The 13016-nt window shown below is 39.8% G+C and overlaps 1 protein-coding gene across 5 annotated transcripts in view; it reads left to right on the forward strand.

The window, feature by feature from the left end:
* The first annotated feature begins 12143 nt into the window (after positions 1-12143).
* Positions 12144-13016, forward strand: part of sema6e (sema domain, transmembrane domain (TM), and cytoplasmic domain, (semaphorin) 6E) — a 147670-nt gene continuing 146797 nt past the window's right edge. For all 5 annotated transcript variants that reach the window (XM_051405911.1, XM_051405916.1, XM_051405917.1 and 2 more), the window contains exon 1: positions 12144-12390. The gene's annotated coding sequence lies outside the window, so the exon portion shown is untranslated. The remainder of the gene's footprint in view (positions 12391-13016) is intronic.

Here is a 13016-nt window from a genome sequence, read left to right on the forward strand (position 1 = left end):
CATGTTTATTTATGCTGTAAAGTCGGGGGCTTATGGAGACTGACTCACTTTTGGAGCCAGCCTCAAGTGGCCATTTGTGGAACTGTAGTTTTTGGCACTTCCTTGTTGACTTCATTTTTCAGCCCAGGAGGTTGCCGATGGTGTTTCCATTACTTTGATTGACAGGCCTGTCATTCAGTCCACCTCCTCAGGCTCCAGATTTAGATGCTCCACATTTACATATATAGACGAGATATAGCAGTGAAGCAGTATAAAAAAACCACTCCGGGATTCATAATGTGCAGTGTCTTTCATGGACATTCACTACTTGGTTGACCTCACAGGTGATACAACCTGTCCTCAGGTCTGTGCTCTGAAGCAGTTCAATCTCCAGAAAAGCAGGATAAATCTGGGTGCGAAAGAGAAAGTGCTTACCTTTCCCACATTCCCCCAGTGGAGGTAACATTAAGGAAGGCACTGAACCCCACCCTGATCCAACAGATCAGATTGGTTGTACTGGGCAGCTTCCAGGTGTCAATGTGTGCAGGTGGGCATTCAGACTGAAAACATTACAACAACTCAAGGGGCTGCGTTACTGGGGTATGTTGCTTCAGGCACCCATGAGATATGAAATAGAATCCGGGAAGTCGAGACTGACTAACAGATCCATTAATCTGCACACTTATTAGTCATTGAAACACTGGTGCCAGCTGTGGCTCAGGTGGTAGAGTGGGTCATTTATTGAGGGTTAGCGGTTTGATACCCACCTCCTTTTGTCCACATGCCAAAGTGTCCAATCCCAGGTTGCTCCCCAGCCACTGGGAATTCACAAGCCACTATAATCCTAATTGCTGGTCCCAAGTCTGAATAAATGGTCAGGAAGGGCATCCAGCATTTATCCCAAATCAATAATTGAAGAGTCACTCTGTGCTCTCTTCTCCAGTTAGGCAGGGCTTTTTAAACAACTAGAACCTTTGTTGTACTTTCCCCTGCTTAACACTATTTCTCATACCATTTGGATGCTACATTTGATGTTGTTTCTGAACTGTGTTGTCTGCAGTGAAAATTAAACAGTGAATGTTGTCAGATCAAGGATAATCTCAATGGGCTGCAAGGGTTTGATACAGATTTTGGACTGAGATACATGGCTGTCAGGTTTTGGCTGTTTGTTTTTGCTGGATGTTGACATCTGTAGATTATTAATGTTCAATTAATTTGTGCATGCAAATTATAATTTCATGGGTATGAATTTCCAATTTGTGTGCTCGTATTTTCACTACCTGGTTAGGACTAACACTAACCCCAGCCTATGTACTCTAACCTTTCAGTTTATGATACAAGCCAGCACACACAATCCATGTTCTGTATTCTGCCTCTCACTTAGCTCTCCTTTCCTACACCTGCCTGGGTCATCGATCCACACAGGGTCGACTCCCTAATGGTGGAATGACCTTCTTATACTACTCATAATAAAGGAGTCACTCCCTGCTCTCTTTTGTAGACTGAAAACTCATCTCTTCAAGAAGAGCCCCACGTCAACCCCTCCACCAAACACTGAATCGTATCCCTTCTCCACACCTTTCTTCTTTGCTTATTCTCATATGTTCTCATCAGAAACCCCTCTTATTTTCCACTATTTCCAGTTTGTTGCCTCAACCTTTCATCATTCTGTCACAGCAGCGTTATGGGGGTGCTGCGGTTGTAACCCTTGACCCTCTTAGTATTGGCTTCTTGTAGCAATGGTGATCTACTGTAGGAACTGGAGCTCATTCTACTGTGGGGCTCGCTGGAATTTGTCAGCTATGGGCTTACACTGTAGGTGAAAGCGGATGATTGAAAAATGAAAAGCCACAGAGGGAAGTATACCATATAGTGTTTTATTAGGTGGAACCTTGCAGCACAATAACTGATGTATAATGCAGGAACACTTAGGAATGAGGGATGTGCAATGTAGACTTTATTCCTTTTGATCAAATTAAGAAATATGAAGTAAATAACCTCTATGAGGTATATATGTCATTCTAATGTTCTCCTGCTTTAAATATCAATGTATAAACATTGTCTCTATCCAGTGTAAGTCATATATCTCAAAATCTTATTTTCGTACTTTATGTTAAGGATTACTGCTTTGCTTGGTGCCACTGACCATTAGGGACCTTAAAAGCCACCATTTGTGCATAAAAAAATATAAAAATCTTTCTCATTTCACCCAGAACATGAGCCTGTGCAGGTATATAAAAAAAAGGGCCAATATGATATTATAGAAACAAACAACACTGATGGGGCGATGCTAAAGGCCGCAGCATGCTTCAAATAAACTTGTCATCCAAGCACATCTAACATCCACAGTTTTAATACTTGAATACTGATGGTCTTCATAGAATTCATAGCATCCTTACTTTAACACCCCCATATACCTGGCCAATCGCCACCTAAAGTGGCCGTTAATATCGGATTGTCTATTAGAGGAAGTAACAAACTCCCTCAGATAATCCATCAATTCAGACAATCTGACAAGTACTTCTTTTGCAGCATATTGAGGATTTAAATCTACAGAACATTATTCCCCCAGGCTGTACAACTATTGCAGGATGTTTATAGAAAGTTAGATTTAAAAAAAATGTCAGGAAACAACAACAGAAGAGAATCCTGTAAACTAAAGTTGCTGCAGATATGACCAGTTCAGAAACACTGTGGGAAAATTAGAGCTGCGTTTTCTGTCTTGTCTTTTCCATCTCCTTTATGTCGTTAAATTTATGGATTCCGCTGACCTGTCTAGACACTGGGGCAGGCAGGGACATGACCAGCTGAGGAGAAGCAGAGAAGGACAATACATGTCCAGCCTCAAGGTGAAATTTGAGGATGTGTGTTGCTCAGTGGCATTGAAACCCATTCATCCAGGTAATGTTGGTGCCTGTTTCGTGATGGTCAGGAGGCTAACAGCATCAGGGGTCCCTCGGGGCCGAGAGTCACACTCTCACCCAATTAAACACTCATATTTTCTGTGTTTTATTAGATGTTTGTGGGCAAACCACTACACTGTATCCATGTGCTAGGAACACCACATAAACAGCTAAGAGCATTTCTGTTCTGATTTGATTTAGAAATATACTGATTGTCCCCAGAAACACACACATTGGCACCAAGGGCACACAGCAGTAGGCAGCTTTGCACTTATACATACAGTTGCATACAGTTGTTAAAGTTTACATTCAGTATATTTGCAGTGATACACTCAGGCTGTCTGAGGGGAAAGGGGGGGGAATTAAAAGTACACCAGTAAAACACATGATCATTTGAGGTGAAGCAGGTGACTGACAGCTAAGAAAGAAGGGCATTGTCTTATCTGTACATTTTGGATCCTTCCCGTATTGTTCTAAAATTTAGGGAATACATAAAAAAAGAGTTACGAGTCCTGTTCACTTGATGTGAATGTAAACACACTCAAATTAAAGCTGAAAGTCAACGCTTACATCTCATAGTCATTGTTTCATTTTAAATCAAATCAAACGTGCTGGAGTACGGAGCCAAAACTGTTGAAACATGCCATTACGGACTGCACTGTATAGATCACATCTTGTAGTAATCATATCATGTAGAGATTAGGCAGCACTAATGTCAAGGATACATTTCCACATACAGTAGAGCGAAAGTAAAACATACCCAATGCTCTTGATCTAAATGTCTATTTTAATGTATTTATCACTCACAGCTGAGTATGAAGAAGTGGTGACTTCACAACACGAGCAGCCATAAGGAGAGGGCTGGAAACATGTCTAGCCATTTGGCTGCATTAGCGATACACTGTGTGTATCTGGTGTCTGTGTGATCTTAATCCAATGCTGGGATTCATAATCCCCAGCAGGTTTTTCAACTAAACAAAGCTTAGGAGAGATTTGGTTGTTTGTTTATCATCTGAATTAATGTCAAAAGGTCAGCTTTGGGACAAATGGAAGCAGAACAAATAATTCTCTCTCCCTGCTTCCATCACTGGCAAAACACAGAGCCTCCGACAGAAATCTTCTGCTGTCACAAAATGTCAACTTGATGCACTTCACCAACTCACACAGACGTCGACGCATGCACATGATACCCCTCCAGTGAGTGTATCCACTGTCGCATACCAATGATTTTGTGCTAAGCCATCAAACAGTAGCATATGGTTGGAAGAGATGGTCGTTAAGCTCCTTCTGTTTCAACAATACTACCACCGCTACTACTAGTAATAATATGATAATCTTAGTAATAGTCTGAAAACATATTTATCCCTTCAGCATCTGTGGTTGCTCTTGCTAATAATGTTTTATGTCCATTATCTGGAGGTTATGACTCAGTTATCTTGTCATCTCCAGACATCAAGCTGTTACCTCATCATTATTGTTCTGTTTCCTCCAGATAGCAAATGGGGCTCGTGTTTATTTTCCAAAGCCCAGTATTTCAAGATAACATTTGCATTATGATAGTATTGCGAGGTATCAAATATTGTTTTCTGGTGATCATAAGTTACAGTGTCTCATTATTGCAGGATAACAGGCATGAATTCTTCATTCATGGCTTATCAAAGTGGAGCGCTTCCACTCAGTCCTGAGAGAGAAAGACATAACAGAGGAGACAGCTTTAACATTACAACTTTACATTTCCTACTCTATTGTGTTTATTCTTATGTTGTTGTAATTTTTGAGCAATCTCTGGCACAAGAGTTTCCTTAGGATTTTAGGATTAATACTATCTTATCTCATGTAACATATTATTATGACCACCTCTTGACATGATGGTTTAACAGACCCAAGATGAATGCTAATGTTGCTCTATATCTGCTGGATGTGTAAATAAGAACCTGTCTGCTAACAACTTTATATGGTGAATATGTCAGTTTTGTGTTTATGGGTTGTTCAGCTGTCCTGAAGACCCTCCCAAAAATCAATGAATGTGGCTTTGTTATCTAGAGAAAATAAGATTGAGTTGTGATCTCCAGAAAACAATCACAATGACATAATTATGTCAAATTTCTGAAAAGGAGCCTGAAAGTTTTTTAGCAGCCACGACAGACCCCGGCTTATAAGGTAAATAAGAGTGACTGTATCATATGATATGTATAAACAACTGTAAATGATGCTATGCTAAATAGTGCTGTTTGTTGTTGTTGTTGAGTCAGAAATGGAACAGTTTCAGTAGAAATCATGTGTTTTCACTCTCGTTTCCCACAGATTAATTAGCCTTTATCCTCCAATAACAGGTAACAGGCCACATGCCAACATGGGTTTTGGACATCAGTCAAACTCTCACTCTATTTATGAATGTGATATTATGCACCCATAATGCAAGCTACAGGACAACTGTAATGTCATTCAAAAACATGGAATCAACACTAAAGTATGTGTATGTGTATATTGTTTATGAATTATCAAAACAAAATATATTAATTTCAGTCATTCCCTGTTCTGTTTGTTTTTTTAATCAGTGAATCTGAGTGTGCTCCATTCTGGTAGAGTTTCACTGTCTCACACAAGGACACTTAGCAGAGTGGACAGTTGCTGACACTGCAGTTGGAACTCCAGTCCTCTGGCTGAAGGACGCGCTCTCTGACCACACGGCCCCGGAACTGCATTAGTCTACTCTGCGGCTAAAACACCACCATGTAGTTAAACACCATCATGTGGTTAAACACCACCATCTGTGTCAGTGAACACATCTTGAGGAACCACATGACATTCAACCAAGAGAGGGCCTGATTCACATGTTTTATTTTCTGTCTTTTTAGCACATGACAAACACATGGATGGATTATTGCTTAATCAGAATCAGGTTTATTGCCAAGTAGGTTTTCACATAAAAGGAATTTGCCTTGGTAAATTGGTGCATAACAATTAAACATAGAAAAATATAAATAAAGATAAAAATAGAGACAATAAAAGAAGACACTATATACAAATATAAAAAGAGAGAGAATATGTACAATCTGGCCACATACTTTAATAAATGAGCGAAGAGCTGTACAGGAATGTGCAAATATTGTCAGGGAACTGTTTTTTTCCGCATTTCTATTATTTTGTGTGACAGCAGGCCACTGGTGGTTTGGTGCCACAAAATCCTGTTTTTGATGCACTTAAGGTAAATAAAACATGATAATGTGCCCACTATGGGTGGCCCAATGTACAAGAAAAGACCTCTAGGGTGCCCATCCAGTGGAGAAAATGTGATGCAGGGCTGCCCTACATGCTAGAAAAGGGTTTGGAACAGTTTCATCATAAGTGCACTTCCTGGTCTCCTCCAGGGTTCACTATTTTTGAGGTCTCAAGGTTGCCAAGTGGGTATGCAACCTGTTTTGTTTATTTTGCTTTACATTCACATCCAGTTAACATGACTCATAGCTCTTTTTATATACACATTTTAGAGCAATACATGAAGCATCCAAAACGTACAGACAAGATGATGCCCTTCTTTTGAGCAGACAGCCCAGTATCCAAAGGATTTACAGTATGTTTTATATTGGGTTATACAGGGGACCACTTATGTCCAGTACCATGTTCAGGACAAATGCAGGAAGCAATATGTTCTTATTGAAGCAGAATGCAAAATAAGGGTATGAGCTCAGGCTCGGAATAAGAATCAAGCCAGTCTGAGTTTGCGTCCCATGAGGCAGGTGTTTGCGTCCAACCTTAAAACCACCATCAAGTAGAAAACATTTTATTCCACTCTGTCTGACAATATTATACATATCCTGTAACAACATGTTCCACGTCTTCATTGAATGATGTTTACAATGAGCAAAATCTTCCGTTTTTTATTGCTGCACCATACCACTAAATGGAAATATTCTAGCTGTCTTATGCTTTAATTTATACAAATGAAACCAAAAGATTAATGCCATTTCTTGCTGTGCCTCTTATCCCATTAGCAATACCCTTAGAGAGCGAATCTTATACAAAGCAGAACATTAATTAATTATCAGATTCTATGAGTATGGGCCTGTCTGGTTCCTTTGCTGAAGAAAAAGTTGTTTTTGAGAATCCTATTGTCTAGTGTTGCCTCAACTTTTTGACACATTTAACATTTCGAAAACGTAACGGCCAATGGGTAAACTCCAACACTCGACTGAACAATGATGTAAGTTCACCACACAGTCACAGTCAGGGACAGACAAGCACAGTTATAGGGCTGACCCTGCTTTGCTGCTGTCCAGCCAGAATGTATTGCTTGCCTATTGTTAACAGACTGCTTATATGTATATATATTTAAAATCACTTAAAAGAAAAATCTCAAAACTCCTTACAGGACTACGTTATACTGTCACAGAAAAGCATTGTCACTCTGTTCAGCTCAAGACATTCACAAAGACACCAACAGTAAGCATTACCATACTATATATGCATACCCTTCAGTCACATACACATATTCAAAAGATCCAGAGTGGAAAAATACAAATTGCACGTAATTTCAGTCCATTTGCACACTATCAATCCAAGCTACGTTGTATTGTATTCTCCCAATGGAATAGCATTAATACATTTACATATATTAGTAATTATTGACAGGCAAGGATATGCCCAGTTTCCTGGTAACTACAGGTAGATATACTCTCTTATTTATAGACAGTCTTAGCAGTCCTGTGAGAGACACTAAAGCCTGGTGGAACTTTGTTATCATTATGCTGGCTTCATAGCCCACACCTCTTCCTTTCTGTTCTTCAGATTTCAGTGCTTTTGCTTCCTCAAAGAGACCCAAGGGACCAAACACAGAATATATAGCTTGAGTGTGTTTCTCATAATTGCCTCTAAGGTGACGCAAGTCTTCGAGACGTTCCAGTGGACTCCAAAACAGGCTGTTTGAATTCAGCCATTGTGCTCACATGCTCCTCCCTCAACACAGGCATTTGTTGATATACTGCAGCATGATTGTCAGTCCGGACTCAACCTATAGGTTACAGGATCATTTCTTAAGGCTCCTCTCATAGTCACAAGAACATCTTGTTGTTGTTAACATGTTTGGTATTTGGGTTACAGGCCCTGTGCATTAGGGTATTGCAAGATGCGAGCATTCCACAATGTGTACTGAAGTAGTGGTTTGTCCAACACTATATGGCAGGTTTAACATAATAATAACAATTTTGTTTATATAGCACTTTACAAAAACAAAATTCAGTGATCATTTATGAATAGTTGAAGACAGTAATAAAATAAATACACTCAAGAGCAAATAAAATACATGTTTGTGCTATTTCTCTGAATCATAGTGTATTCAAAGGTTATTGCTGCACATAATCAAGATACTTGAACAAAAAAATCCATATGAGCATTTTCTGATTTGAGTTATGCTAGATAAAACTACATTGTCACAGTTAACAAAAGATCACCTTCATGGAAACCAGTGTAGACTGTTGGAATAAAAGACAGTCTAACACAAGATTTAGGCGGATCTATTGGCAGAAATGGAATATATTATTCAAGTTTTCAATAAAAATTTTAGTTGCAGCTGGAGAAATCTTCTGGCGTTTCAAACTGACAGCATTTCTGAGATGTACTGTAGAGCCGGACCAGCAAGTGCTTTGTAAACCAAAAGGAGGATTTTGAACGGAATTCTGAATGCAACAGGTAACACATGAATTTTCCAGAGGGCTGAAGTGATATGGTTTGATCTTTTAGTTCTTTTTAGCACTTGAGCAGCTGAGTTCTGGGTAAGTTGTAGTCTGTGTTTTGTTTGGAAGACCTAAGAACTGAGAGTGGTAGTAATCTAGCCTGCTCATAACAAATGCATGCATGAGTTTCTCTGAGTCTGTTTGGGAAAAGAAGCCTTTGATTCATGGAAATGTTTGTTGGAAGAAGGCAACCCTTTTATTGTTGCTGATGGTTCTTAAAGCTGAGTTCACTAAGTTCACCATGGTTACTTGTCGGCTTTTAACCTGGTCACCTGTTTTAAGTCATCAGGACTCTAGATACTTGCAGAACAGCTGTCTCCGGGTTTTAGCACCAACAACCAAAATCTCAAGTTTTCTCCCTATTCAGTTGAAGGAAATTGGCTTCCATCTAGTTGTTGATTTCTTCCAAATGACTGACAAGGGAATTTATGGTTTGGAAGTCGTCAGTAGATAGTGAGATGAGTAGCTGCGATTCGTTGGCATAGTTATGGTAGCTGATGTCACATATAAGTTGAATAGATGAGTACCCAAGATAGAGCCCCGTGGGACCCCACACTGTAATAAATTACTTATTATGGTTACTGTTATTACCATTGGACTCTATTGGATTGTGCAGGTAGAATTCAAACCACTGGAGAACTGATGATCTGATAATTCATCCCAATATTCATTTGTTTTTAGTGTATAGGTACCTGAAAATAAGATTTGTTGCTGTGATAGCTAGCTTACGGAAGCCCTAAAGGGCCATGTATTCATACATTTTATATCCTCCGTCTTCCTGTGATAACGAGTTAATTTTCTCGAGATCTCAAGATAGCGAAACTTTGTTTTCCCGAGATAACAAGATCGGAGTAACGGCTGGCTTGACCGCAGTTATCATATCACAGTCGTTATCTCGAATTAATTAACTCGTTATCATGGGAAAACAAAGTTTCGTTATCTCGAGATCTCGAGAAAATTAACTTGTTATCACAGGAAAGCGGAGGAAATAAAATGTATGAATACATGGCCCTTTAGGGCTTCCGTACTAGCATACTAGCTGGATTTGCACCTGTCTATTATAAACCTACAAATACACCTCAAAACTGTTGGGTATAAATTAAAATATGACAAGGTACACATATGTAATTAAAATATACATCTGCTTTTGCTCATTTCACCAGGGAGAGTCTCTAATATCCCTCAGTGTTGTTTATCCTTTTGCAAACATTTTGCAGGCTTTTGCAACTTCCTTGTCCCTATGCAAACAAGTGAGCAGCAGTTTGAATGATGATGACAGCCCACAGCATTGCTGCCCTTTTCTAACCAATTATTCTGTCCAAATTTTTCCACACCTCTGTTGTTTTTGTTGGATGTGTGCTTTTTTGAGATAAGACAAGGCAAGAGGCAACTCCTCTTTGTATGCTGAAAGTCACAAAATGAAGTTGACAAGCCAGGTTGAGAATAAATTTGAAATCTTCAGGAACAGGAACATAACGATTCCTATAGTCAGGTGATTATACACTAATGAAAACATAACTATGAATATTATATTCCATTTCTGCCAACAGATCCTCTTAAATGTTACACACTGGGCCTTTAACCCTCTGTAAAACCAGAATGCTTTTTCACTTTGTTTTGTACAAAATAAAATAAGATATAATGTGTCAATCAGTGAGTTTTACCTTTGGACATAGCCAGGCTGTTTCCCTCCATTTCCAATCATTGTGCTAAGCTAAGCTAAGCTAACCATCTTCTGGCTGTAGCTTCAGAGTGGAGATTAAGTGATAGAAATCCTTTCATCCATCTCTCGGCAAGACAGAAAATATTAAATGTGTAGCTATTCCCTTTGTAATAACCAATAACTGACAACCCAGCAATCACTTTATCAGACTTTTGTCTCTGCACATATAAGGTCCACAAGCACCGGACCCCCAGGCTCGAAAGGTGTTTGCATGCAGGATGCAACCACTGCTCTATTACTCTGAAGAAAAGAAAGAAAATTATGAAAATTCAAAAGAACAGCTTGAGTATAATATATCAAGCTTCTTTACTGCCAAACTCCTTACTGGCAGAGTATTGTGGTGAACTGAGGGTAGCCAAAGATTTAGCGAGTCCACGCGAATCATGGCCCTCTGAGCTTGTGTCCTCTCCCTCCCCTCGAAAGAGCCTCACCACAACAGGCAGCATCACACTGCCAAAAGAAATGACTGGAGCAAATCTACTAGCGTTGAGTCAGAGCCGACCAAGAACTCACAACCATTTTCCTGCGGCTTGAGGCCAAAGAGGAATGTAATGAACAAGCATGACCTGAAAGGAGGCCATCTTATTTATCTAACTACCAAAGTGAAGTGGCAAACAGTATATGTATCATAACCAGTGTAGACAATCGCTGCAGGAACAACTTGAACTGTTGTCCTTTTCTATGTAACTTTGGAACATTTGACAAGAAAGACTGACTGAAATGGAAATGCAATAGATAAAGGCTAGAGATGAATGAGCCAGTGAGTCCATGGCCATCTATTAGATTATCATCCGAGGCTGAAGCAGAGTCAGACCAAATGCTTCAGCTATCTCTGCACAGGTGTCTTATTAGTGTTTCTGGGAATGCACTGCACATGATCATCACCGGCTGATTAACTGTTGTTGTATACACTTTGTGTTCAGCTTTAATTCTTTGTAGATTATCATTCAGAGTACATGCACCACATTTTCAGTACTCAGTACAAAGCAGCTTCCTTTAGGAACATGGTTTATTTGAAAGAGACAGGTGTGAAGGAATTAAAATATGTATTTGCACAGTACAAGCAATAAGTGGTTAAAGTCATTTATCAAGCAAAAATGCCAAACAAATGTGAGGCTTTACTGGGTTTAAGCTATCTGAAGATGTCAGTATTTTTCACTATTTTCTAACATTTTATAGACTAAACAATTAAAAACTGGCCAAAATAATGATAATGTTACTGCTGAAATAATGAAAACAACTATCAGTTGCAGTAAAGTAATAAGTAATCAACAACAGTATAAACTGCACACTATTGAATCTATTGCCACGTTTATGCACAAACTAAATTGTTGTAATATATATTACCAAGCACTAAACTGAAAGTGTCAAAAAAGACAAATAAAAATGTATTAGTACAGAAATAAACACAATACCACACAATTTACTAATGTGGTGTAATACAATATCACTTGCAGGAGAATAATGTGGTTAATGTAGTTCAACATTGCTCCTCCCAAAAGTTAAACTGTGTGTGTGTGTGTGTGTGTGTGTGCGTGTGTGTTTAAATCCCCTTTCCTGCGCTCTGATTGGCTGGCTAACGGTACTGATGTTCTGGCATTCAACATCTGGGAGAAAAGTGAGCCGAGCTGGGCGGGGCCTAACACACACATACACACATACACACACATACAAAAAAAAAAAAAACCCCAAACCAATTGGAAAAGACACGATCCTAACGTCGCGCCTGTGATTGGTTGAAACACCTGTCAAACTCCAGCTTGGGGGGGGGGGGCGTGGCCTGAGCGGCTGCCCAAAGTGTTGTGATTTCAGTCTAGCTCCAGTCTTGTCACAGGAGTGAGGGGCGCCCTTTCTCTGCCCTGGCGCTCTGGGATTACTAACCGTTTTGACGAAGAGAAAAAACCCAACAACGAACAACTCTTTGCCTTCTTCACCGCCACAGTGTCTGCTCTGAGAGACAACGACGGGGTTTTTTTTTCTTTTTCTCTCCTACACACACACACACAACACACACACACACACAACACACTGGAGGCACGGAGGAAACAATAAGGTAAGAAGTGGCTCGCGTCGCTAGTTGAGGACTTTAACGATGCTGCTGCAGCCGCTGCTTACTTTGCTCGTTAGGAGTCTTGGTGCTCCCCAAGTTTGCAGCAGGCAAGAGGGGAGATTATTCCAGCATGCGAATAGGGCGTTCAGACGTCTACATCAATTTTAATAACGTAAACACAACATTTCCGACACGTCTCATAAGCCTAAACTATTCCTTCACTCTGCCTGAGTTGAATTCGGGCTCCGGAGAAACCGCTTGTTTCCTCTCTTTCTTTCTTTTTGCCTCGGTTGTTTTTTGAGTCAACAGCAGCGGGAATTAGAAAGCCACTATCAGCTGACGTTACACTGATTTTGCAAGCTCTGAGACATTTCGTTTCCATGCTTCTTTTCTTTTCTTTTTTTTTTTTAAGACACACACACACACACACACACACACACACACATTCGCAGATTTGTCTATGATTGTGTAAATGCTTCATTATGTCAAACCTGCAGCTCTGGAATCGTTGTTTTCTCCCTGTCTGTGTGTGTGTGTGTGTGTGTGTGTGTGTGTGTGTGTGTTGACTGTCGCTGCAAAGAGTCCATCAGCAACTTATCACGGAAAAGCAACTGATAACGTGTGTGTGT

This window comes from Dicentrarchus labrax, unplaced genomic scaffold, assembly GCF_905237075.1.
Source record: "Dicentrarchus labrax unplaced genomic scaffold, dlabrax2021, whole genome shotgun sequence".
NCBI lineage: Eukaryota > Metazoa > Chordata > Actinopteri > Moronidae > Dicentrarchus > Dicentrarchus labrax.